The sequence below is a fragment of the Schistocerca nitens genome, chromosome 6 (genome assembly GCF_023898315.1).
Source record: "Schistocerca nitens isolate TAMUIC-IGC-003100 chromosome 6, iqSchNite1.1, whole genome shotgun sequence".
Classification (NCBI taxonomy): Eukaryota; Metazoa; Arthropoda; class Insecta; order Orthoptera; family Acrididae; genus Schistocerca; species Schistocerca nitens.
Window position 1 is genome coordinate 411,771,041 of NC_064619.1, and position 25,190 is coordinate 411,796,230.

Below are 25,190 nucleotides of genomic sequence, written 5' to 3' on the forward strand. Positions count from 1 at the left end.
TTACAGAAGTTAAAGCCGCTCTAAATGTACGAGTAACTAAACAGAAAAGCTACTTGCCTAATTGGAATTTATGTGGAGTTAATCAAATACGGGGTAATCATCTTTGAATTCTGCTTTCTCAGGTTTTTGAATATGTGTTGGAGGAACTGTTCTATATCTACAGTATGGTACACGGCTGAAGTTATTATGTGGGTCCGCCACCATATTGCCAAGGTTGTTTCAAGCTACGCAGAAGTTTCGCTGGGAAACATTTACACATCCTCCATATAGTTCCGATCCCTCCCCATGTGATTTTCATATTTTTGGTGCCCTGAAGAAAGACATTCGAGGTCGTCGATTTGCTTCGGAAGAAGAGATTGACCCTGGGTACAATCACGGTTCGCAGACCAACCGCAAACATTTTACCATGATGGCATTGATCGTCTTGTCTCACAGTGGGATAAATTTATCAACAGTTACGGCCATTATATTTGGAATAATAAACAGTTTACTCACTTTTTTTCAATCTGTCTCGTTTTCATCTGACTTGCTGTTACGATACTACAGTTTAACTATACTACAGTTTAACTATATCTGCTAGCAAGATAGAGATAATGACATTCAAAGGGAAGAATACAATCAGATCGAAATGAACAGTAAATGAGAAAATTTTAAAACAATTATCCGACTTCAGTTGCCTAGCATGTTACGATAGTTTTAATTGTGACAAAGACATTAAGAAGAAGGTTAGTAGATTTCGAGCTATATGAGGAACAACTGGGGTAACTTTGGGAAGGAAAACAAGAAACGAAACACAAATGATAATCTATGAATTTATGGCCGTACAAGAGTAACTTGCACTTGTATATGTTTCGAATCATAAACAGTAAGAAAAAAAATCACATATACAGGCGCCACAGATGAAGACATAAGGAATGAAACAATAAGATCAAATACAAAAATCTTTTCACTTAATGACAACACAGAAGTGAACAGAATGAAATGGCAGGACCATGTTGATAAAATAATAGAAAAAACATTACAAAAATATGAATTATTGGTCGATTGGAAAGATTTTGCTGCTGAGTAAGTATTTAAGGAGACCAAACAGCTATAGTCATTCTTCTTTTCGCCCCCTCCCCCCCCTCAAGACGGAAGCAGTGTACCCAATGTGTCTGTGTAAAATGTAAATTCTGTTTGCAAGTGTACTAAAAGTCCGCATGGATTGTTTCTGAGGCGCAATGTGGGAACCAGCCAGATGGGACGTGGTAAACCGCCTAAAAACCACATCCAGGCTGCCCGGCACACTGAACCCTCTTCGTTAACTCGATGGTGGTATTCGGTCCGGGGCAAGCATACCTCCCCGTGCCGGAATGACCGGACGAATGACTGGAAAGAGAGAACTAGGAAGACATCGTAAGAGGTGAAAGGAAGATAGAGACCGCAACAAGTGACTATTCTTGCAAGGAGATGATGGTGATGATGATGATGACGAACTTAGTGGTCGTTAAGAACGTGTCGCATGTACTACAGTTTCACAAAGCATCAAATTATTAGCTCAAACATAGATATGAATAACTGGTTTCCATGAACAAGGCTTCAGTGACAGCATTAATATCTATGGAATTAGGTTATGCGTGATGTCATCTTTCATAGAGATATTCAACACCGATTTTTCAGTGACAATTCAACTATGTTGTTGAAGGACCGATTCGGCCGATTAAATAGGTGGTAACGTGCTCACCTCCCTTGCGAGCGGACCAGGGCTCGGTTCCCGGCCGGGTTGGAGATTATCTGCGCTCGGGGACTAGGTGTTGTGTTGTCCTAATCATTTCATCCACATTACCGTCGCGCAGGTCGCCCAATGTGGCATCGACTGAAATAAGACTTACACTTGGCGGCTGAACTTCCCCGGATGGGGCCTTCTGGCCAACGATGCCATACGCTCATTTCATTTTTTCCAACAAGATTTCTTTGATCATATGCACAAAAGCTGTCCGCCTCCCTAGCTGAGTGGCCATCGCACCTGAATGCCATGTGGTGGACACGGGTTCGATTCCCGGCACTACCAAGAATTTTTCGTTGGTGGGAGGACTGGAATGGGGTGCACTCAGCCCCGAGCTGGCAACTGAGGAGCTGCTTGGCCGAGTGGTAGTCCACTTCGTGTCTACTAAGCCGACAAAGGTAGGGGTAGTTGTGTCCTGACCCCACGTCCTTCCATATTGCATCTCGATGACGAAGTTGGCTGAGGATGACATAGTACCTCGTCGGATCCGTTGACACCTCTGTAACCAGAACGGCGGTGATTCGGATCAATTTATCTCACTTTGAGATAATATGGTCAGTTTTCGGTTGCCTACGGAACGATGATGGAGAAAGTGATCAAATTGAGCGATATGTGACACATGTGCAGACAAAGGTTTGCATAAGACTTAGTGAAAGGAATGGAATAAGTGCTTAGCAGGGAGTACGGGTTAAGGGTTAACAGAAGAGAGCTGAAAGTGACCAAAAAGTAGACAATAAAGTAAAGAGAATACCGATGGGTTCAGCATTCAAATTAAGAACGGCACAGTAGTATGATAAATAAAAGATTTCACCTGTATAGAAAGCAAGATTAATCAGACTAGTCGAAGAAAGGGAAATATCGTAAGTACACTACCTGATCAAAGGCATCCGGACACCATTTATTGGTCCTTGGGGTGTGTTCACCCTTCCTTTACAACGGCTTGAATCGTGCTGAGGACACTTTCAGTATGGTGTCTGAATGTCTGTGGAGCAGTGGCAGCCCACAGCTCCTCAAGAGCCGAAACAAGAGAAGATAGTGATGTTGGACACTGCGACCTTGAGCGAAGTCGACTTTCTGACTCATCCCAAAGGCCTTTTACATCTATATCCATACTCCGCAAGCCACCTGACGGTGTGTGGCGGAGGCTACCTTGAGTACCTCTATCGGTTCTCCCTTCTATTCCAGTCTCGTATTGTTCGTGGAAAGAAGGATTGTCGGTATGCTTCTGTGTGGGCTCTAAACTCTCTGATTTTATCCTCATCGTCTCTTCGCGAGTTATACGTAGGAGGGAGCAATATACTGCTTGACTCTTCGGTGAAGGTATGTTCTCGAAACTTTAACAAAAGCCCGTACCGAGCTACTGAGCGTCTCTCCTGCAGAGTCTTCCACTGGAGTTTATCTATCATCTCCGTAACACTTTCGCGATTAATAAATTATCCTGTAACGAAGCGCGCTGCTCTCCGTTGTATCTTCTCTATCTCCTCTATCAACCCTATCTGGTACGGATCCCACACTGGTGAGCAGTATTCAAGCAGTGGGCGAACAAGCGTACTGTAACCTACTTACTTTGTTTTCGGATTGCATTTCCTTAGGATTCTTCCCATGAATCTCAGTCTGGCATCTGCTTTACCGACGATCAACTTCATTTGATCATTCCATTTTAAATCACTCCTAACGCGTACTCCCAGATAATTTATGGAATTAACTGCTTCCAGTTGCTGACCTGCGCCGGCCGCGGTGGTGTAGCGGTTCTAGGCGCTCAGTCCGGAACCGCGCGACTGCTACGGTCGCAGGTTCAAATCCTGCCTCGGGCATGGATGTGTGTGATATCCTTAGATTAGTTAGGTTTAAGTAGTCCTAAGTTCCAGGGGACTGATGACCACAGATGTTTAGTCCCATAGTGCTCAGAGCCATTTGAACTATTTTTTGCTGACCTGCTATTTTGTAGCTAATGATAAGGGATCTATCTTTCTATGTATTCGCAGCACATTACACTTGTGTACATTGAGATTCAATTGCCATTCCCTGCACCATGCGTCAATTCGCTGCAGAGCCTCCTGCATTTCAGTACAATTTTCCATTGTTACAACCTCTCGATACACCACAGCATCATGTAAAAAAAGCCTCAGTGAACTTCCGATGTCATCTACAAGGTCATTTATGTATATTGTGAATAGCAACGGTCCTATGACACTCCCCTGCGGCACACCTGAAATGACTCTTACTTCGGAAGACTTCTCTCCATTGAGAATGACATGCTGCGTTCTGTTATCTAGGAACTCTTCAATCCAATCACACAATTGGTCTGATAGTCCATATGCTCTTACTTTGTTCATTAAACGACTGTGGGGAACTGTATCGAACGCCTTGCCACAAGATTCGGGTCGAGAGTCTGGGCAGGCCAGTCCATTTCAGGAACGCTATTGCCAACAAACCACTGCGCCACAGGTGCTGCTTTATAACAGGGTGCATTATCAAGCTGATACACACAGTCATCGTCTGCGAACTATTAGCAGTACGCAATGCTGTAAGATGTATTCACATCCTATCACATTTAGCGTTTTCTTATGCGCAATAAGGGGCCACATACTAACCACCAGATCACACCCATTCTGTAACAGCACCTTCTCCGTACTTCGATGTTAGCACTATGCTTCCTGGCAGAAGAAATTCCCCGTCATTTCCAAAATCCAAACACTTACATCGAATTTCCACAGTGCAATTTATCACTCCAAACCACTGGTTTCTAGTAAGCCATTATCCATTGTCAACACTCCTCATCCCACAACAAAAATCGCTTAGCGTTGATTTTTGCCTCATTCTTTTCAACTCCCTACGCAGAATCATTGTGTTGCAACTATTTTCCAATGCGCTACGGTTCCTGTCCATCAGTACATGAGGTGTGCTGGTCAGATGTGGTTGTGTTCGCCTTTGCACATAACAGTCACATCGCCAACAGTGGACTTGGACATATTTAGAGGAACTAAAATACCCTTGACGGATTTGTTACTCAGGTGAGATCCAATGACTCACCGACGTTAGAAGTCAATGATACATCCCGACGGACCCATTGTGCTGTTACTGCTTCTTCACTAACAACACAGTAATCGCCGCCTTCTTTCATATGAGTTGTTCCTCGTCTCGTGTCACCTAGTGTTCAGTTTCGTATTACATATGGGATTCCAGATACTTTTGATTAGACAGTGTAGATTTACACAGATGATGAAATGGTAGATATCGAAATAGATGACAGAGGGGTAGAGAAACAATTAAAATCGCTCAAAAGAGGAAAGGCCGCTGGACCTGATGGGATACCAGTTCGATTTTACACAGAGTACGCGAAGGAACTTGCCCCCCCTTCTTCAAGAGGTGTACTGTAGGTCTCTAGAAGAGCGTAGCGTTCCAAAGGATTGGAAAAGGGCACCGTTCATCCCCGTTTTCAAGAAGGGACGTCGAACAGATGTACAGAACTATAGACCTATATCTCTAACGCCGATCAGTTGTAGAATTTTGGAACACGTATTATGTTCGAGTATTCTGGAGACTAGAAATGTACGCTGTAGGAATCAGCATGGGTTTCGAAAACGACGATCGTGTGAAACCCAGCTCGCGCACGAGCCATAGACACGGGTTCACAGGTAGATACCGTGTTTCTTGACTTCCGCATGGCGTTCGATACAGTTCCCCACAGTCGTTTAATGAACAAAGTAAGAGCATATGGACTATCAGATCAATTGTGTGATTGGATTGAAGAGTTCCTAGATAACAGAACGCAGCATGTCATTCTCAATGGATAGAAGTCTTCCGAAGTAAGAGACATTTCAGGTGTGCCGCAGGGGAGTGTCATAGGACCGTTGCTATTCACAATATACATAAATTACCTTGTGGATGACATCGAAAGTTCACTGAGGCTTTTTGCGGATGATGCTGTAATATATCGAGAGGTTGTAACAATGGAAAATTGTACTGAAATGCAGGAGGATCTGCAACGAATTGACACATGGTGCAGGGAAATGGCAGTTGAATCTCAATGTGTTGTTGTTGTGGTCTTCAGTCCTGAGACTGGTTTGATGCAGCTATCCATGCTACTTTATCCTGTGCAATCTTCTTCATCTCCCAGTACCTACTGCAGCCTACATCCTTCTGAATCTGCTTAGTGTATTCATCTCTTGGTCTCCCTCTACGATTTTTACCCTTCACGCTGCCCTCCAATGCTAAATTCGTTATCCCTTGATGCCTCAGAACATGTCCTACCAACGGATCCCTTCTTCTAGTCAAGTTGTGCCACAAACTCCTCTTCTCCCCAATCCTATTCAATACCTCCTCATTAGTTATATAATCTACCCATCTAATCTCGAGCGTTCTTCTGTAGCACCACATTTTGAAAGCTTCTATTCTCTTCTTGTCCAAACTAGTTATCGTCCATGTTTCACTTCCATACATGGCTACGGTCCATACAAATACATTCAGAAACGACTTCCTGACACTTAAATCTGTACTCGATGTTAACAAATTTCTCTTCTTCAGAAACGATTTCCTCGCCGTTGCCGGTCTACATTTTATATCCTCTCTACTTCGACCATCATCAGTTATTTTGCTCCCCAAATAGCAAAACTCCTTTACTACTTTAAGTGTCTCATTTCCTAATCTAATTCCCTCAGCGCCACCCGACTTAATTCGACTACATTCTATTATCCTCGTTTTGCTTTTGTTGATGTTCATCTTATATCCTCCTTTCATGACACTGTCCATTCCATTCAACTGCTCTTCCACGTCCTTTGCTGTCTCTGACAGAATTACAATGTCATCGGCGAACCTCAAAGTTTTTACTTCTTCTCCATGAATTTTAATACCTACTCCGAATTTTTCTTTTGTTTCCTTTACTGCTTGCTCAATATACAGATTGAATAACATCGGGGAGAGGCTACAACCCTGTCTCACTCCTTTCCCAACCACTCCTTCCCTTTCATGCCCCTCGACTCTTATAACTGCCATCTGGTTTCTGTAAAAATTGTAAATAGCCTTTCGCTCCCTTTATTTTACCCCTGCCACCTTCAGAATTTGAAAGAGAGTATTCCAGTTAACATTGTCAAAAGCTTTCTCTAAGTCTACAAATGCTAGAAACGTAGGTTTGCCTTTTCTTAATCTTTCTTCTAAGATAAGTCGTAAGGTTAGTATTGCCTCACGTGTTCCAACATTTCTACGGAATCCAAACTGATCTTCCCCGAGGTCCGCTTCTACCAGTTTTTCCATTCCTCTGTAAAGAATTCGCGTTTGTATTTTGCAGCTGCGACTTATTAAACTGATAGTTCGGTAATTTTCACATCTGTCAACACCTGCTTTCTTTGGTATTGGAATTATTATATTCTTCTTGAAGTCTGAGGGTATTTCGCATGTCTCATACATCTTGCTCACCAGATGGTAGAGTTTTTTCAGGACAGGCTCTCCCAAGGCCATCAGTAGTTCTAATGGAATGTTGTCTACTCCCGGGGCCTTATTTCGACTCAGGTCTTTCAGTGCTCTGTCAAGCTCTTCATGCAGTATCTTATCTCCCATTTCGTCTTCGTCTACATCCTCTTCCATCTCCATAATATTGTCCTCAAGTACATCGCCCTTGTATAAACCCTCTATATACTCCTTCCACCTTTCTGCCTTCCCTTCTTTGCTTAGAACTGGGTTGCCATCTGAGCTCTTGATATTCATACAAGTGGTCCTCTTTTCTCCAAAGGTCTCTTTAATTTTCCTGTAGGCAGTATCTAGCTTACCCCTAGTGAGACAAGCCTCTATATCCTTACATTTGCCCTCTAGTCATCCCTGTTTAGCCATTTTGCACTTCCTGTCGATCTCATTTTTGAGACTTTTGTATTCCTTTTTGCCTGCTTCATTCACTGCATTTTTATATTTTCTCCTTTCATCAATTAAATTCAATATTTCTTCTGTTACCCAAGGATTTCTATTAGCCCTCGCCTTTTTACATACTTGATCGTCTGCTGCCTTCACTACTTCATCCCTCAGAGCCACCCATTCTTCTACAGTATTTCTTTCCCCCATTCCTGTCAATTGTTCCCTTATGCTCTCCCTGAAACTCTCTACAACCTCTGGTCTAGTCAGTTTATCCAGGTCCCATCTCCTTAAATTCCCACCTTTTTGCAGTTTCTTCAGTTTCAATCTGCAGTTCATAACCAATAGATTGTGGTCAGAATCCACATCTGCCCCTGGAAATGTCTTACAATTTAAAACCTGGTTCCTAATCTCTGTCTTACCATTATATAATCTATCTGATACCTTTTAGTATCTCCAGGATTCTTCCAGGTATACAATTTTTTTTTATGATTCTTGAACCAAGTGTTAGCTATGATTAAGTTATGCTCTGTGCAGGCGGTTTCCTCTTTCATTTCTTCCCCCCAATCCACATTCACCTACTACGTTTCCTTCTCTCCTTTTTCCTACTGACGAATTCCAGTCACCCATGACTATTAAATTTTCGTCTCCCTTCACTACCTGAATAATTTCTTTTATCTCGTCATACATTTCTTCATCATCTGCAGAGCTAGTTGGCATATAAACTTGTACTACTGTAGTAGGCATGGGCTTTGCGTCTATCTTGGCCACAATAATGCGTTCACTATGCTGTTTGTAGTAGCTAACCCGTACTCCTATTTTTTTGATTCATTATTAAACCTACTCCTGCATTACCCCTATTTGATTTTGTATTTATAACCCTGTGATCACCTGACCAGAAGTCTTGTTCCTCCTGCCACCGACTTTCCCTAATTCCTACTATATCTAACTTTAACCTATCCATTTCCCTTTTTAAATTTTCTAACCTACCTGCCCGATTAAGGGATCTGACATTCCACGCTCCGATCCGTAGAACGCCAGTTTTCCTTCTCCTGATAATGACGTCCCTTTCAGTAGTCCCCGCCCGGAGATCCGAATGGGGGACTATTTTACCTCCGGAATATTTTACCCAAGACGACAACATCATCATTTAATCATACAGTAAAACTGCATGTCCTCGGGTAAAATTACGGCTGTAGTTTCCCCTTGCTTTCAGCCGTTCGCAGTACCAGCACAGCAAGGCCGTTTTCGTTAATGTTACAAGGCCAGATCCGTCAATCATCCAGACTGTTGCCCCTGCAACTACTGAAAAGGCTGCTGCCCCTCTTCAGGAACCACATGTTTGTCTTGCCTCTCAACAGATACCCCTCCGTTGTGGTTGCACCTATGGTACGGCCATCTGTATCGTTGAGGCACGCAAGCCTCCCACCGACGGCAAGGTCTATGGTTCATAAGTGTAATGTGCTGCGAATGTATAGAAAGAAAGATCCTTTATCATTTAGCTACAATATAGCAGGCCAGCAGCTGGAAGCAGTTAATTCCATAAATTATCTGGGAGTAGGCATTAGGAGTGATTTAAAATGGAATGTTTCCAGAGGAGAGCTTCTGTAAAGTTTGGAATGTAGGAGACGAGGTACTGGCAGAAGTAAAGCTGTGAGTACCGGGCGTGAGTCGTGCTTCGGTAGCTCAGTTGGTAGAGCACTTGCCCGCGAAAGGCAAAGGTCCCGAGTTCGAGTCTCGGTCGGGCACACAGTTTTAATCTGCCAGGAAGTTTTAAAATGGAATGTTCGTATAAAGTTGATCGTCGGTAAATCAGATGCCAGACTGAGATTCATGGGAAGAATCCCAAGGAAATGCAATCCGAAAACAAAGGAAGTAGGTGACAGTACACTTGTTCGCCCACTGCTTGAATATTGCTCACCAGTGTGGGATCCGTACCAGATAGGGTTTATAGAAGAGATAGAGAAGATCCAACGGGGAGCAGCGCGCTTCGTTACAGGATCATTTAGTAATCGCGAAAGCGTTACGGAGATGATAGGTAAACTCCAGTGGAAGACCCTGCAAGAGAGACGCTCAGTAGCTCGGTACGGGCTTTTGTTGAAGTTTCGAGAACATACCTTCACCGAGGAGTCAAGCGATATATTGCTCCCTGCTGCGTATATCTCGCGAAGAGACCATGGGGATAAAATCAGAGAGATTAGAGTTCACACAGAGGCATATCGACAATCTTTCTTTCCACGAACAATCCGAGACTGGAACAGAAGGGAGAACCGATAGAGGTACTCAAGGTACCCTCCGCCACGCACCGTCAGGTGGCTTGTGGAGTATGGATGTAGATGTAGATGTAGACAAAGAAAGCTTTCCTGAGTCAAACATCAACACTGATATCAAATATTCCAATGAAGCTGAGAGGAATATGTTTAAAGGGTAAGCCTGGAGCAAGCATTCTACGGAAGTGAAAATTAGGACATCATAAATCCGAAGAAGTATTTGGAAGCATTTGAAATAATGTGCTATCAAAAAAAAACTAAAAATTAAGTAGACAAATAAAAAAAGAAACGAAGAATTGCTAAAAGTAAGAGGTAAGGAAACAAGTCTACAGAAAACTCCTACCAGAAGAAGTGACAGAGTTATAGGACACATAGTAAGTAAATAGTTAACCTGTTTGTGGAAAGAGCAGCAGAAGGGAAAATAGTGAGACCAATCCAAACTAGATTGTACAAATAAGTTTACACTGAGGTGATAAGGTCATGGGACAGCGATGTGGACATCTACAAATGGCGTTAGTATCGCGTGTTAAAAGGGCGTTACATGGGCACCGCTGTCATTTGTACTCGTACACTGGTGATGCATGTGAAAAGGTTTCCGACATGATTATGGCCGCAAGACAGGAATTAACATGCTTTGAACTCGGAATGGTTGCTGGAGCTGGACGCATGGGACATTCCATTTCGAAAATCGTTACGTAGTTCAGTATTCCAAAATCCACAGTGTGAAGAGTGTGCCAAGAACACCAAGTCTGAGGCATTACTTCTCACTACGGACAACGCGATGACCGACGGTCTTCACTTAACGACCGAGAACAGCAGCATTCAGGTAGAGTTGTCTGTGCTAACAGACAAGCAACACTGCATCAAATAGACGCAGAAACCAGTGCAGGACCGCGAAATTCGGCATTAATTGGTTGCGGCAGCAGATAAAGGGCACTAATGCCTTCGATTACAGCACGACATCGCCCGCAGTGCCTCTCATGGGCTCGTGACCATATCGGTTGGACCCTAGACGACTGGAAAACCGTGGCCTGGTCAGCTGAGTCCCGATTTCAGTTGTTAAGAGCTGGTGGTAGGGATCGAGTGTGACGCAGACGCCACGAACCGTTGACCCACGAGGCCCTGTGCGGGCTGGTGGTGGTTCCACAAAGGTGTGGCTGTGTTTACATGGAATGAAGTGGGTCGGTCCTCTGATCGAAATGAGCCGCTCATTGAGTGGAAATGATTATGTTTGCTTCTTGTAGATCAGCTGTTGAGAATTTTTCCGGGTTGTATGGCCGTGGTCCATGGAACTCTTCAATCCCTCAGGTTTCGTCCAAGGCTATGTTGGACATCTTCGGAGGTTCTCCTGGTGCTTGGACGAAACATCAGGGACTGAAGAGTTTCATGGACGACGGTCATACAACTCGTATAAATTCTCAGCAGCTGAAACATCCGGTCGTGAAAGCCTTCATTGTTCTTGTAGATCACATGCAGTCACTCATGGACTTCATGTTCCGAAAAAACGATGGAGTATCACCGTGACACAGTTGCCAGTGACTGGTTTGAAGAAGAACAACTCGAGCGAATGATTTTCCTCCCAATCGCCCGATACGAATCCCATCGACAATTTCTGGGACATAGTCGAGAGATCAGTTCGTGCACAAAATTCTACACCGCCAACACTTTCGTTTTTATGGACTGATTTAGAGACAGCATGTCTCGATATTTCAGCAGGGGATTGCCAGTGACTTGTTGAGTCCATGCGTCGTCGAGTTACTGCACTACGCCGGCAAAAGGAGGTCCGACACAACATTAGGAGATATCCCATGACTTATGTCACCCCAGTGTGTAGAGGACGTTGAATGTTGTCGTTCAGAAGCAATGAAAAGATTAGTAGAATATGAGAAAAGATGGAAGTCTCCGTTAAATCCGTCGCAAACATAATGTCAAACAAAAACAACAGGTATGTTGATAATTTTTACTTATGGACCGTCTGACAGCAACTGAATAAAACACAATTTTAGTTCCATACGCGGTTCGCCTTTATTTTCTGCAAGGCATCATCAGTGGCCTGGAATATGTACATATGTTAGCTATTTAATTTGCATTTTTGTCACTGGCAACAGAAACCAAAACATTGCATTGAAACAAGCGTTCAGTTCGTAGTGCTGTGGAATGTGGGCAAAAAAACCACAAATTGGCATTCATATGAAGAAGAACAACGCCAAAAATGCAACAGGAGTGTAATATGTAAGAAATTGTCCACGCAACCTGTAAGTACAGTTCAAAACATTAGTATTTAGTAGGAAATACCAACCACCAGAACTGTTTATAACCTGTAGGCACAGTGACAAAAATGTAAATTAAATAGCTAAGATATGTACATATTTCAGGCCACTGATGATGCCTTGCAGAAAATAAAGGCGAAACGCGAATGGCACTAAAATTGTGTTTTATTCAGTTGCTGTCAGACGGTCCATAAGTAAAAATTATCAATATACCGTAATATTACACGCAACTGTCTCGTGACAGCCAGAGCGAGAGCACCAGCAGCAGCGAGTACTGTTTGTATAAAGCGTTTATTTTGCATTTTGTTTACGACCTTCCACTAAGGAAGGGATTCTATTTGTGTTTATCTGCTCTGCATAGTAACTAACAGTTCTTGATAAAACTTTACGTAGTTTTCGTGTTAGATTTCTTAGTGTTTTCTTGATCGTTTAGAACAAAAAGCGCCCTAAAACCGTCTTTTGTTTGTTTCGCGGCCGTTAGCCACTAGTCACTTGAATCAGCAGTTGTCTTGTGACAGCCAGAGCGAGAGCACCAGCAGCAGCGAGTACTGTTTGTATAAAGCGTTTTTGTACTTATTTGCTGCGCTTAGCCTTTAAATAGTTTTTCTGGGAAAACCTAGCGTAGTTTTCGCGTCTCGTATTTCAGTGAGTGTTTCTTGATTATCAGAGTAGCTCATCAGAAGATTATCTTGGGAATTTGTCACCGTATAGAGTAGGGTAAACATAGTCATGTGTAGGGACTGTGGTTGTTGTGAGCGGACGCAAGGAGAATTGGCCACTCTTCGGGGGCAGGTGGAGGCTTTGTCTGTTAGGCTCATCGAACTCGAGGCGCAGGCGTCGGCTCGTAGTGGCGTTGGGGCAACTGTGGTGTGACCTATGCCTACTTCGGTGGCCTTGGAATCACATGGAACCCCTGATGTCGCTGCGTCTTCCGGCAGTGAGCATCTTACCGGTCTGCCATCACTCCAGGGTGAATGGCGGACAGTGGTGGGCTCGCGCGTGCCTGGCCGAAAGGCGAAGGTGGGATCTGGCCGCGTGGCAGCTGCCTTACCCCTTTCCAACAGGTACGGGGTGCTTCCTAGTGGTGATGACATCGTTTCCGAGCCACCACAGGATGCCTCGCCTGTTGGGCCAGTGGCCGATTCTCCGGCAAGGTCCCGACAGTCACAGAGGGCGGGCCTATTAGTTACAGGGAGCTCCAACGTTAGGCGGGTTATGGAGCCCCTCAGGAAAATAGCGGGTAGGTCGGGGAAGAATGCCAGTGTGCACTCGGTGTGCTTGCCGGGGGGTCTCGTCCGTAATGTGGAGGAGGCCCTTCCGGCAGCTATTGAACGCACTGGGTGTGACCGGCTGCAGATAGTAGCACATGTCGGAACGAATGACGCCTGCCGCTTGGGTTCTGAGGCCATCCTTGGTTCCTTCCGGCGGCTGGCTGATTTGGTGAAGACAACCAGCATCGCACGCGGAGTGCAAGCTGAGCTTAATATCTGCAGCATAGTGCCCAGAGTCGATCGCGGTCCTCTGGTTTGGAGCCGTGTGGAGGGTCTAAACCAGAGGCTCAGACGACTCTGCGACTATAATGGTTGCAAATTCATCGACCTCCGTTATTGGGTGGAGAACTGTAGGGCCCCCCTAGACAGGTCAGGCGTGCACTACACACCGGAAGCAGCTACTAGGGTAGCAGAGTACGTGTGGCGTGCACACGGGGGTTTTTTAGGTTAGAGGGACCCCCCCCCCCCCCCTTGGGCGAAACGATAAAATACCTGACGGCTTACCAGAGAGAACATTATCATCGTTGATAAAGAACGTCCGTCCTCAGAGACCAAAAACAGGAAAAGTTAACGTAATATTGGTAAACTGCAGGAGTATCCAGGGCAAGGTTCCTGAATTAGTATCTCTTATTGAAGGAAATAGTGCGCATATAGTATTAGGAACGGAAAGTTGGTTAAAACCGGAAGTGAACAGTAACGAAATCCTAGACACAGAATGGAATATATACCGCAAGGATAGGATAAACGCCAATGGTGGAGGAGTATTTATAGCAGTAAAGAATTCAATAATATCCAGTGAAGTTATTAGCGAATGCGAATGTGAAATAATCTGGGTTAAGTTAAGTATCAAAGGTGGGTCAGATATGATAGTCGGATGCTTCTATAGACCACCTGCATCAGCAACCGTAGTAGTTGAGCGCCTCAGAGAGAACCTGCAGAACGTCGTGAAGAAGTTTCGTGGTCATACTATTGTAATAGGGGGAGACTTCAATCTACCAGGTATAGAATGGGATAGTCACACAATCAGAACTGGAGCCAGGGACAGAGACTCTTGTGACATTATCCTGACTGCCTTGTCCGAGAATTACTTCGAGCAGATAGTTAGAGAACCAACTCGTGAAGCTAACGTTTTAGACCTCATAGCAACAAATAGACCGGAACTTTTCGACTCCGTGAATGTAGAAGAGGGTATCAGTGATCATAAGTCAGTGGTTGCATCAATGACTACAAGTGTAATAAGAAATGCCAAGAAAGGAAGGAAAATATATTTGCTTAACAAGAGTGATAGGGCACAAATCGCAGAATATCTGAGTGACCACCATCAAACGTTCATTTCTGAGGAAGAGGATGTGGAACAAAAATGGAAAAAATTCAGAAACATCGTCCAGTACGCCTTAGATAAGTTCGTACCGACTAAGGTCCAAAGCGAGGGGAAAGATCCACCGTGGTATAACAATCATGTACGAAAGGTACTACGGAAACAAAGAAAGCTTCATCATAGGTTTAAGAGTTGTCGAATCATAGCTGATAAGGAAAAGCTGAACGAAGCGAAAAAGAGCGTAAAGAGAGCAATGAGAGAAGCATTCAACGAATTCGAACATAAAACATTGGCAAACAATCTAAACAAGAACCCTAAAAAGTTTTGGTCATATGTAAAATCGGTAAGCGGATCTAAATCCCCTATTCAGTCACTCGTTGACCACGATGGCACCGAAACAGAGGACGACCGAAGAAAGGCAGAAATACTGAATTCAGTGTTCCGAAACTGTTTCACTGCGGAAAATCGTAACACGGTCCCTGACTTCAGCCGTCGCACGGACGCCAAAATGGAAAATATTGAAATAAACGATATCGGAATTGAAACACAACTGCTATCACTTAGTAGCGGAAAAGCATCCGGACCAGACGAGATACCCTTAAGATTCTACAGTGATTATGCTAAAGAACTTGCCCCCTTTCTATCAGCAATTTATCGTAGATCTCTGGAAGAACGTAAAGTACCTAGCGACTGGAAGAAAGCGCAGGTCGTTCCCATTTTCAAGAAGGGTCATAAATCAGATGCGAATAATTATAGGCCTATTTCGCTTACGTCAATCTGTTGTAGAATAATGGAACATGTTTTGTGTTCTCGTATTATGACGTTCTTAGATAATACAAATCTCCTTCATCATAACCAACATGGATTCCGCAAACAGAGATCATGTGAAACTCAGCTCGCCCTATTTGCCCAAGAAATTCACAGTGCCGTAGACACTGGCGAGCAGATTGATGCCGTATTCCTGGACTTCAGGAAGGCATTTGATACGGTTCCGCACTTACGTTTAGTGAAAAAAATACGAGCTTACGGAATATCTGACCAGGTTTGTGATTGGATTCAGGATTTCCTAGAAGAAAGAACACAACATGTCATTCTTAACGGTTCAAAATCTACAGATGTAGAGGTAATTTCGGGAGTACCGCAAGGAAGCGTGATAGGACCTTTATTGTTTACAATATACATAAATGACTTAGTTGACAACATCGGTAGCTCCGTGAGGCTATTTGCAGATGACACGGTTGTCTACAAGAAAGTAGCAACATCAGAAGACTCGTACGTACTCCAGGAAGACCTGCAGAGGATTAATGAATGGTGCGACAGCTGGCAGCTTTCCCTAAACGTAGATAAATGTAATATAATGCGCATACATAGGGGCAGAAATCCATTCCAGTACAATTATGCCATAGGTGGTAAATCATTGGAAGCGGTAACGACCGTAAAATACTTAGGAGTTACTATCCGGAGCGATCTGAAGTGGAATGATCACATAAAACAAATAGTGGGAAAAGCAGGCGCCAGGTTGAGATTCATAGGAAGAATTCTAAGAAAATGTGACTCATCGACGAAAGAAGTAGCTTACAAAACGCTTGTTCGTCCGATTCTTGAGTATTGCTCATCAGTATGGGACCCTTACCAGGTTGGATTAATAGAAGAGATAGACATGATCCAGCGAAAAGCAGCGCGATTCGTCATGGGGACATTTAGTCAGCGCGAGAGCGTTACGGAGATGCTGAACAAGCTCCAGTGGCGGACACTTCAAGAAAGGCGTTACGCAATACGGAGACGTTTATTATCGACATTACGAGAGAGCACATTCCGGGAAGAGATGGGCAACATATTACTACCGCCCACATATATCTCGCGTAATGATCACAACGAAAAGATCCGAGAAATTAGAGCAAATACGGAGACTTACAAGCAGTCGTTCTTCCCACGCACAATTCGTGAATGGAACAGGGAAGGGGGGATCAGATAGTGGTACAATAAGTACCCTCCGCCACACACCGTAAGGTGGCTCGCGGAGTATAGATGTAGATATAGATGTAGATGTAGAAACTGAGGAAAACAGGACTACAAAAGTTGAAGATGTAAAAACAACAGGCTTTATAAATTCACTGCCATGTTTTACGAATCAGTTAACAAGTTAGCCAGGTGCTACTTAAAACAGACGGAGAGAAGCAGAAACAATGAGTGTCATCAAGCTGCTCTGAACGATACCAAGTCAAATATTCGTGAAGTTACTCTTATCCCCATCTGAATGCTTCATCCTACGATACGCTCCGAAATCTACTCAATCGTAGCGTCGTTTTGAGCAGAGAGATAAATTTTGCAACAGGCGACTTAAATCTCCCTTAAGCATACAATTATAATTATACATGGGTCACTTTGTACCGAATTCGAAGCAAGAAGTATAATTACAGGGCACTTAGTCAAGAGGGCGATACGCGTATCTAACACGTAAATGAATGGGCGTCAGCCACATGTGTAGTAATTGCCGTCCCTCTGCTCAGGCCGGTAAGCCGTGGGCAGCGCCGCGATTCAGTGTCACGATACAGGCACGCTGCTTTTGCCTCTCAGCCACTCCGGCCTCGCAGACTTCAATGTACGTCGTCCACACTTAAATGTAAACACGAACTGTTTCTTCCTTCTGCAACAATGCTTGAGAGAAGTTACTGCATTTAGCTTTATTAAGAGATTAGTAAAAAAACACCTTAGACCAATTGCTGTCTCTATGAGAATTAACTGATTAGTTTTCCGACGTAGATACATTACGGTAACCAGCTCATCTTTCCCAGCCACCTGTTAACATCCATTAGTCAACGTGTTAGGTTGGATCTCCCTTCCTTTTTTTGTCTGATCAGTCTTCTGACTGACTGGATGCGACCCGCCACGAATTCACCCTGCGTGACAACTTCTTCATCACGAACGACCATCGGCACCCAGTGACCTCAATTATTTGCTTGATGTTGTTCAGTTTCTCTTTTCCTCTACAGTTTTTTTCCCTCTACAGATTCCTTTAGTACCGTGGAGGTCATTCAGTGATGTATTAACGTATGTCCTATCATCCCCTTCCTTCTTCTTTTTAATATTTTCCATATGTTCCTTTCTTCGCTGACTCTGCAGACAGCCTCTTGATTCCCCATCTTTTCATTCCACCTAATTTCAGCATCCTTTCATAACACCACATCTCACACGCTTCCATTCCATTCTTGTCTTTTTCGATTTTCCCACAGTTCATGACTCACTATCGTACAATGTTGTGCTCCAAACGCACTTCCTCAGAAATTTCTTCCTGAAATTAAGGCTACTGTTTGATACACCACTGGCCATTAAAATTGCTACACCAAGAAGAAATGCAGATGATAAACGGGTATTCACTCGACAAATATATTATACTAGAACTGACATGTGATTACATTTTCCCGCTCTTTGGGTGCATAGATCCCTAGAAATCAGTACCCAGAACAACCACCTCTGGCCGTAATAACGGCCTTGATACGCCTGGGCATTGAGTCAAACAGAACTTGCATGGCGTGTACAGGTACACCTGCCCATGCAGCTTCAACACGATATCACAGCCCATCAAGAGTAGTGACTAGCGTATTGTGACGAGCCAGTTGCTTGGCCACCATTGACCAGACGTTTTCAGTTGGTGAGAGATCTGGAGAATGTGCTGGCCAGGGCAGCAGTCCAACATTTTCTGTATCCAGAAAGGCCCGTACAGGACCTGCATCATGCGGTCGTGCATTATCCTGCTGAAATGTAGGGTTTTGCAGGAATCGAATGAAGGGTAGAGCCACGGGTCGTAACACATTTGAAATGTAACGTCCTGTGTTCAAAATGCCGTCAATACGAACAAGAGGTGACCGAGACGTGTAACCAAAGGCACCCCATACCATCAAGCCGGGTGATACGCCAGTATGGCGATGACGAATACACGCTTCCAATGTACGTTCACCGCGCTGTCCCCAAACACGGATGCGGCCATCATAATGCTATAAACAGAACCCGGATTCATCCGAAAAAATGACGTTTTGCCATTCGTGCACCCAGCTTCGTCGTTGAGTACACCATCGCTGGCGCTCCTGTGATGCAGCGTCAAGGGTAACCGCAACCATGGTCTCCGAGCTGATAGTCCGTGCTGCTGCAAACGTCGTCGAACTGTTCGTGCAGATGGTTGTTGTCTTGCAAACGTCCCCATCTGTTGACTCAGGGATCTAGATCTACATGACTACTCTGCAATTCACATTTAAGTGCTTGGAACCACAATCATACTATCTCTCTACCATTCCACTCACGAACAGCGCGCGGGAAAAACGAACACCTAAACCTTTCTGTTCGAGCTCTGATTTCTCTTATTTTGTTTTGATGATCATTCCTACCTATGTAGGTTGGGCTCAACAAAATATTTTAGCATTCGGAAGAGAAAGTTGGTGACTGAAATTTTGTAAATAGATCTCGCCGCGACGAAAAACGTCTTTGCTTTAATGACTTCCATCCCAACTCGCGTATCATATCTGCCACACTCTCTCCCCTATTAAGTGATAATACAAAACGAGCCGTCCTTTTTTGCACCCTTTCGATGTCCTCCGTCAATCCCACCTGGTAAGGATCCCACATCGCGCAGCAATATTCTAACAGAGGACGAACGAGTGTAGTGTAAGCTGTCTCTTTAGGGGATTTGTTGCATCTTCTAAGTGTCCTGCCAATGAAACGTAACCTTTGGCTCGCCTTCCCCACAATATTATCTATGTGGTCTTTCCAACTGAAGTTGTTCGTAATTTTAACACCCAGGTACTTAGTTGAATTGACAGCCTTGAGAATTGTACTATTTATCGAGTAATCGAATTCCAACAGATTTCATTTGGAACTCATGTGGATCACCTCACACTTTTCGTTATTTAGCGTCAACTGCCACCTGTCACACCATACATCAATCTTTTCTAAATCGCTTTGCAACTGATACTGGTCTTCGGATGACCTTACTAGAGGGTAAATTACAGCATCATCTGCGAACAACCTAAGAGAACTGCTCAGATTGTCACCCAGGTCATTTATATAGATCAGGAACAGCAGAGACGTGGGATCGAGACGTGGCTGCACGATCCGTTACAGCCATGCGTATAAGATGGCTGTCATTTCGACTGCTAGTGATACGAGGCCGTTGGGATCCAGCATGGCGTTCCGTATTACCCTCCTGAACCCACCGAATCCATATTCTACTAACAGTCATTGAATCTCGACTAACGCGAGCAGCAATGTCGCGATACGATAAACTGCAATCGCGATAGGCTACAATCCGACCTTTATCAAAGTCGGAAACGTGATGGTACGCATTTCTCCGCCTTACACGAAGCATCAAAACAACGTTTCACCGGGCAACGCCTGTCAACTACAGTTTGTGCATGAGAAATCGGTTGGAAACTTTCCTGTCGGTTAAATTTCGCGTCTGTAGCACGTCATCTTCGTGGTATAGCTATTTTAATGGCCAGTAGTGTATTAGTAGACTTCTTTACGCCAGGAATGTCCTCTTTTCCTGTGCTAGTTTATTATTTATGTCCTCCTTGCTTCGTCCGTGGTGTGTTATTTTGCTTCCAGGGTAGCTAAGTTCCTTAACCTCGTCTACTTCGTAGCCATCAGTTATGATATTAATTTGTCGTTAATCTCATTTCTGATACTCCTCATTACTTACGTCACTCTTCAGTTTACTCTCAGTTGATAGTTTCTGCTCACTGGACTGTTCATTCCACTCAATTTTACAAGGATAGCGTGTCATCAGAGAATCTTACCACAGATGTCCTTTCCCCGTGAATTTTAATTCCTTTCCTGAACATGTCGTTATTTCCATCATTGCTTCTTCGATATATAGACCGACGAGTAGGGGTTGACGTCTAACAGATGCTCATTTTCCCCTCTTCATTTTTCTGTATATTATCCTTGTCAGCAACTTTAATCTCCTAATACTTGTATTCATAATTTTCGTATTTAGCTCGTGACGTCTGCTAACGATAATTTGTACTAGCGCACTATAAATTGTGTCATCTTCCGTCTACTGGATTTCGCTTTGTTTTCTAATGTGGAATAGTAACAATGCAACTTATGTTATAAAAAACTTTTTACCCTGTTTAACTTCGTATTTTTTAGTTTTCTGTAGGTGTTGTTGCAGATTATTTGGCTATTTAATAGGTTACGTCAAGATACTTCCGACTCCTTCTAACGTCATGGACTAGGCTTCAAGAGCACTGTCATGGTCCTCAGCTTTTCCAAGGACGTTTGAATACGCTCCCCAATCTCGTTTACGTATCTCGCAAAGTACCTACGGTTTTAGATGGTACCTTTGAAAGGACACTGCCGTTTTCCTTTCCCATCCCTCACGAAATCGACCTTGTGCCCCATCTCTAACGACCTGTTGACGACTGGACGTTAAGCCTTAATCTTCCTTCTTCTTTTCTTTATTTTCGTATTCCATTGTTCTGTAGTGTTAAAGACTTACCCCGTGAGCCTTACTTATTATGATATACAGAGTGGTCAAAAACAGTCTGAAAATGTTGTAAGGGAGTTGCATGATGGGTTGCGCTGAAATAAAAATATGTTGCGCCGTTTCCGCGTTAATTCCCATTGAAGTTAGCCAATCTGGCGTTGCGCGCTTAAATTCAAACAGTCGTGCAAAGATGGTATCACCAAAAGTGTTTTTGTTTGATTCCCTAACACAGAACAAGAGAGTGATATAAAAATTGGACATGGGATGGTAGGAAGGATCGAACCAGACCCAGAGGCACAGCAGTCTCATGCGCTATCATCTACGCAATGAGAATAAGTGACAGTAATTATTGTATCTAGCGGTCCCCTTGAATGGCGCATGCAATGGCCTAATTGGCTAAATTAGACACTAATTAACTCGCAAACGGTGCAACGTATCGAATTTCTTTTCTTAAAGATTATTTCTTAGCACCTCCATTTCCTATGTCAGGTAAAGCCCCAAAGCAACGATCTCAATTTGGTACTTTATTTGAATGTTAAAAATTTTCTCAATTGACGTTTATTTATATTCCTCATTGTATCGTATTTTTTGTGATTAGTAATTGCATTTAAGCAGCGATGAGCCATCAATTTCAAGTTTAATTTTCAGGTCATATGCCTACATCTTCGTAAAATTTGTAGAATTTTTATTACAGCTTATTAATAATGTAATGAGATCATGAATTACTTCTGAAATATTTGAAAACACATTTTAACTATTGTAACTTGCATATTACACTGTATCTAAATTTTTATATTTACCATATTAGGCACAATTAGGATAATTTAAAACCAAATTTTAGTTAATGCTCCATAATTGTTACTGATTTGTTTGTAAAGAAGAAATGTTAATTCTTTAAGAAAATATCAATTTACCTTCTTTTTACTTTATTTGTAAGTTCGTTTTGTACTCGCGAAGTCTGCAGCCAAACACCTGTTAAAACCTTCAACTGAACATTGGGGGTTTATTTGAAGTGATATGGTAAACGAAAACTGAAAATATTTCATCTGTTTTCCTTCGATATGTGAAACATGAATAGGTTATCTGTTAGCAAACAAAGGAATTGTGGGTCTTTAACGCATAAGCAGCACCTGCATCTCCAACACTATTACATGTTTCGTAAGAGACAATATCAAATGGAGCCACCGTTTTGCGTTGATCCTAATGGTTAAAAACCTGGACACATATTCTATATACGTATTCGAATCAAATGAGATTGGAAGCGACGTTCAGCCACTTTGGATGTGTTTTACGAAGTTTTCTTTAAACTACAGGGCGCGTCAAAAAAATGTATACAAACTTTCACAATTTATTTCCCGTTCTACAATGTTAAATTTCTGGAAATGGAAAGCTTAAAGTCCAATTAGAAAAATAAATGTACTTTGCAAATGTGATTAATGTTCAAACTGGTGGCCTTCAACATCAATACATTTCTGAGTACGAGTCACCACTGATTCCGTACGTCGTACCAAAGTGTCCAATGAGATTTCTGCGCACACTGCCTGAATCTCATTCCAAAGTGTGTCCAGGTTACGTGGTTTACGTTTGTACACCTCATCTTTTACTGTGCCCCATAAGAATAAATCCAGCGGCGTAAGGTGTGGAGAGCGTGCAGAAAACTCGATTGGTCCCCTGCGTCCTATCCACTAGCCTGGCACATTGTTAACCAGGTATGCTCGTACTTCCCTATGACAGTGCGGCGGGGCGCCATCTTGTTGGAAATGAAACTCATCATTACCGTATAATGCACGAATGGCAGGGAATATGGAGTCAGCAAGCATTGTTAGGTACGTTTCTTCAGTAACAATACCTTCAAAGCGGAAAGGCCCAATGAGTCCCCTTGCAGACAAACCACACCACACATTTGCACCAGGCAAATTCACAGCCTTTTCAACTGTAATGTAAGGATTATCTTCAGCCCAGTACACACAATTGTGCCTGTTGACAGTTACATTGAGTTTGAATTGGCCTTCATCCGACCAAATTATGCTACCCTTAAATCCCGGTTCACGTCTCTAACTTTCGATCTGGGTCGTCGTCACTTAGCTGTTGCACCAGCCTTGGAATGTACACACGGAACTTGCCTTTCTTCAGAATGCGTAGCACACTACTAGCACTTACATTACTCTCAAGTGCCGCTTGCCTTGAAGATTTTTGAGGCGAACGCTGAAACAGTCCCAAGGCCGCAGTTGTGGAATCATCACTTGTAGCTGTACGAGGTCGCCCTGATCGACCTTCATGCACATCACACACTGTTCCATGAATTTCGAATTTGTCTTGTAGACGTGTAATTGTTGACCTTGGAGGTGGTTCTGTACCATACTCACTTCTCCACTGTCTTCGAACCGCAGCTACATTTTCAAACTTCCAGTACCACTTAATTATCTGCTTCCGCGCTTCAAAGCTCAAACGCACGTCCGCCATGTTGCAGTTACTTCCTTGCCACTGCTGCCGCCTTTTGAAGAAACATAACATTACTTTCTCACAGATATTTAACCTTGTATAACGGGAAATAAATTGTCTATAACAGTTCAAAGTGTGTATACATTTTTTTGGCGCACCCTATATTTCAGGCAAATAGTTTCTTTCTATCTTTTAAACGCCACAATCTTTCCTTCCTCTATTCTTATCGAACTAGGTCAGTATATTTTTTTCCAATGACTTCCTTGTCGGCGAGACTTAAAACTACAATCTGGTTTCTTTAATTTGATGACACACACCAATACATAATAATTTATCTTCAGGAGAATACCATTTTCATCTCGAAATCGTCATTTGTTATTGTCATGCCAGCATGTCGAATGTGTGTGTGTCAGAACTAGACCTCGTTTGTGAGGTTGTGCAGCTACCCCTAGAGTCCGCTGTGGAAAGTTAGCTACCAATAATTAAGCTCCAACCGATTAATCGTGACCCAACAGGCATATCGACAGTGCTTCGTTAATTTGCAGCGATGATGGATGGTTAGCCGATGTGAGAATAGTTTGTGGCTGACCGTAATGAGTTAGCTGCGGTATCCCCCCGCCAGTGCACCGCACGATCTCTGCAGTCGACAGATGTAAATCTCTACAAGGAAGCAATTAAGAATCACTCAGGCAAGGAACGGTATCATTTCTGCTGTTGTCATGGGAGTGCTCCCGTTACTGCGGGCTGATTCTTGACAGAGATATGTAGGTTGTCTGTTAACAGTAGCAGTAACCTAGCTACATGAGAAAGCTACTGATCTACTCGCTTAGGACTGTGACATGACGCAGTGCTTGGCTACTTAGGGAGAGAAATTCAAAGTATTAGTCTGGTATCCGAAGAAGAAAAATATCTCTGTATAGCGTGCTGACGCACTGGTAGCGACTAGATACGTCTGATACTGTGAACCGTAGTAATGTTTGTAATATGAAAAGCTTGTGATAGAATTTCTAAGTGTAAGAATAAAGTGAAATTTAATATAGTGGGCCCTTATTCAATTTCTCTTAGCCTTTTGTAAGAAGTGTCAATCGATTGCGAGATGATTTAATTAAGAAGGCCATCACTTATACCACTTCAGAAATCCGTCCAGCAATTGAGCTGGAATTTCACTTCCGATCGATTCGCTAAGGAAGAAAATGAAATACTGACAAGCAAAAATCGTTCACTATCAGTTCACGAGCTCCTTTAGGTAAGGTGAAACAACTGCGTGTACCGCATGAGAACGGTAAAAGGCGACGTATGTTGTCTCCAGATGGACAAAATGAAGAGTACCGAAAAAAGAAATTTGTCCTCGTCTCAAAAAATTTTATCAGAGTATATGTCACAGCGCTTGTATCAGAGGAAAGTTGATCAGAGCAATGAGAATGTTGGAGAAAACCATGACTACTACAAAAGATAGAAAAACAGAAACTGAAATGGATAACGATTTAGCTAGCTTTGCATGAGCCTACGAAAGAGTTTGAATACAGTCCAGA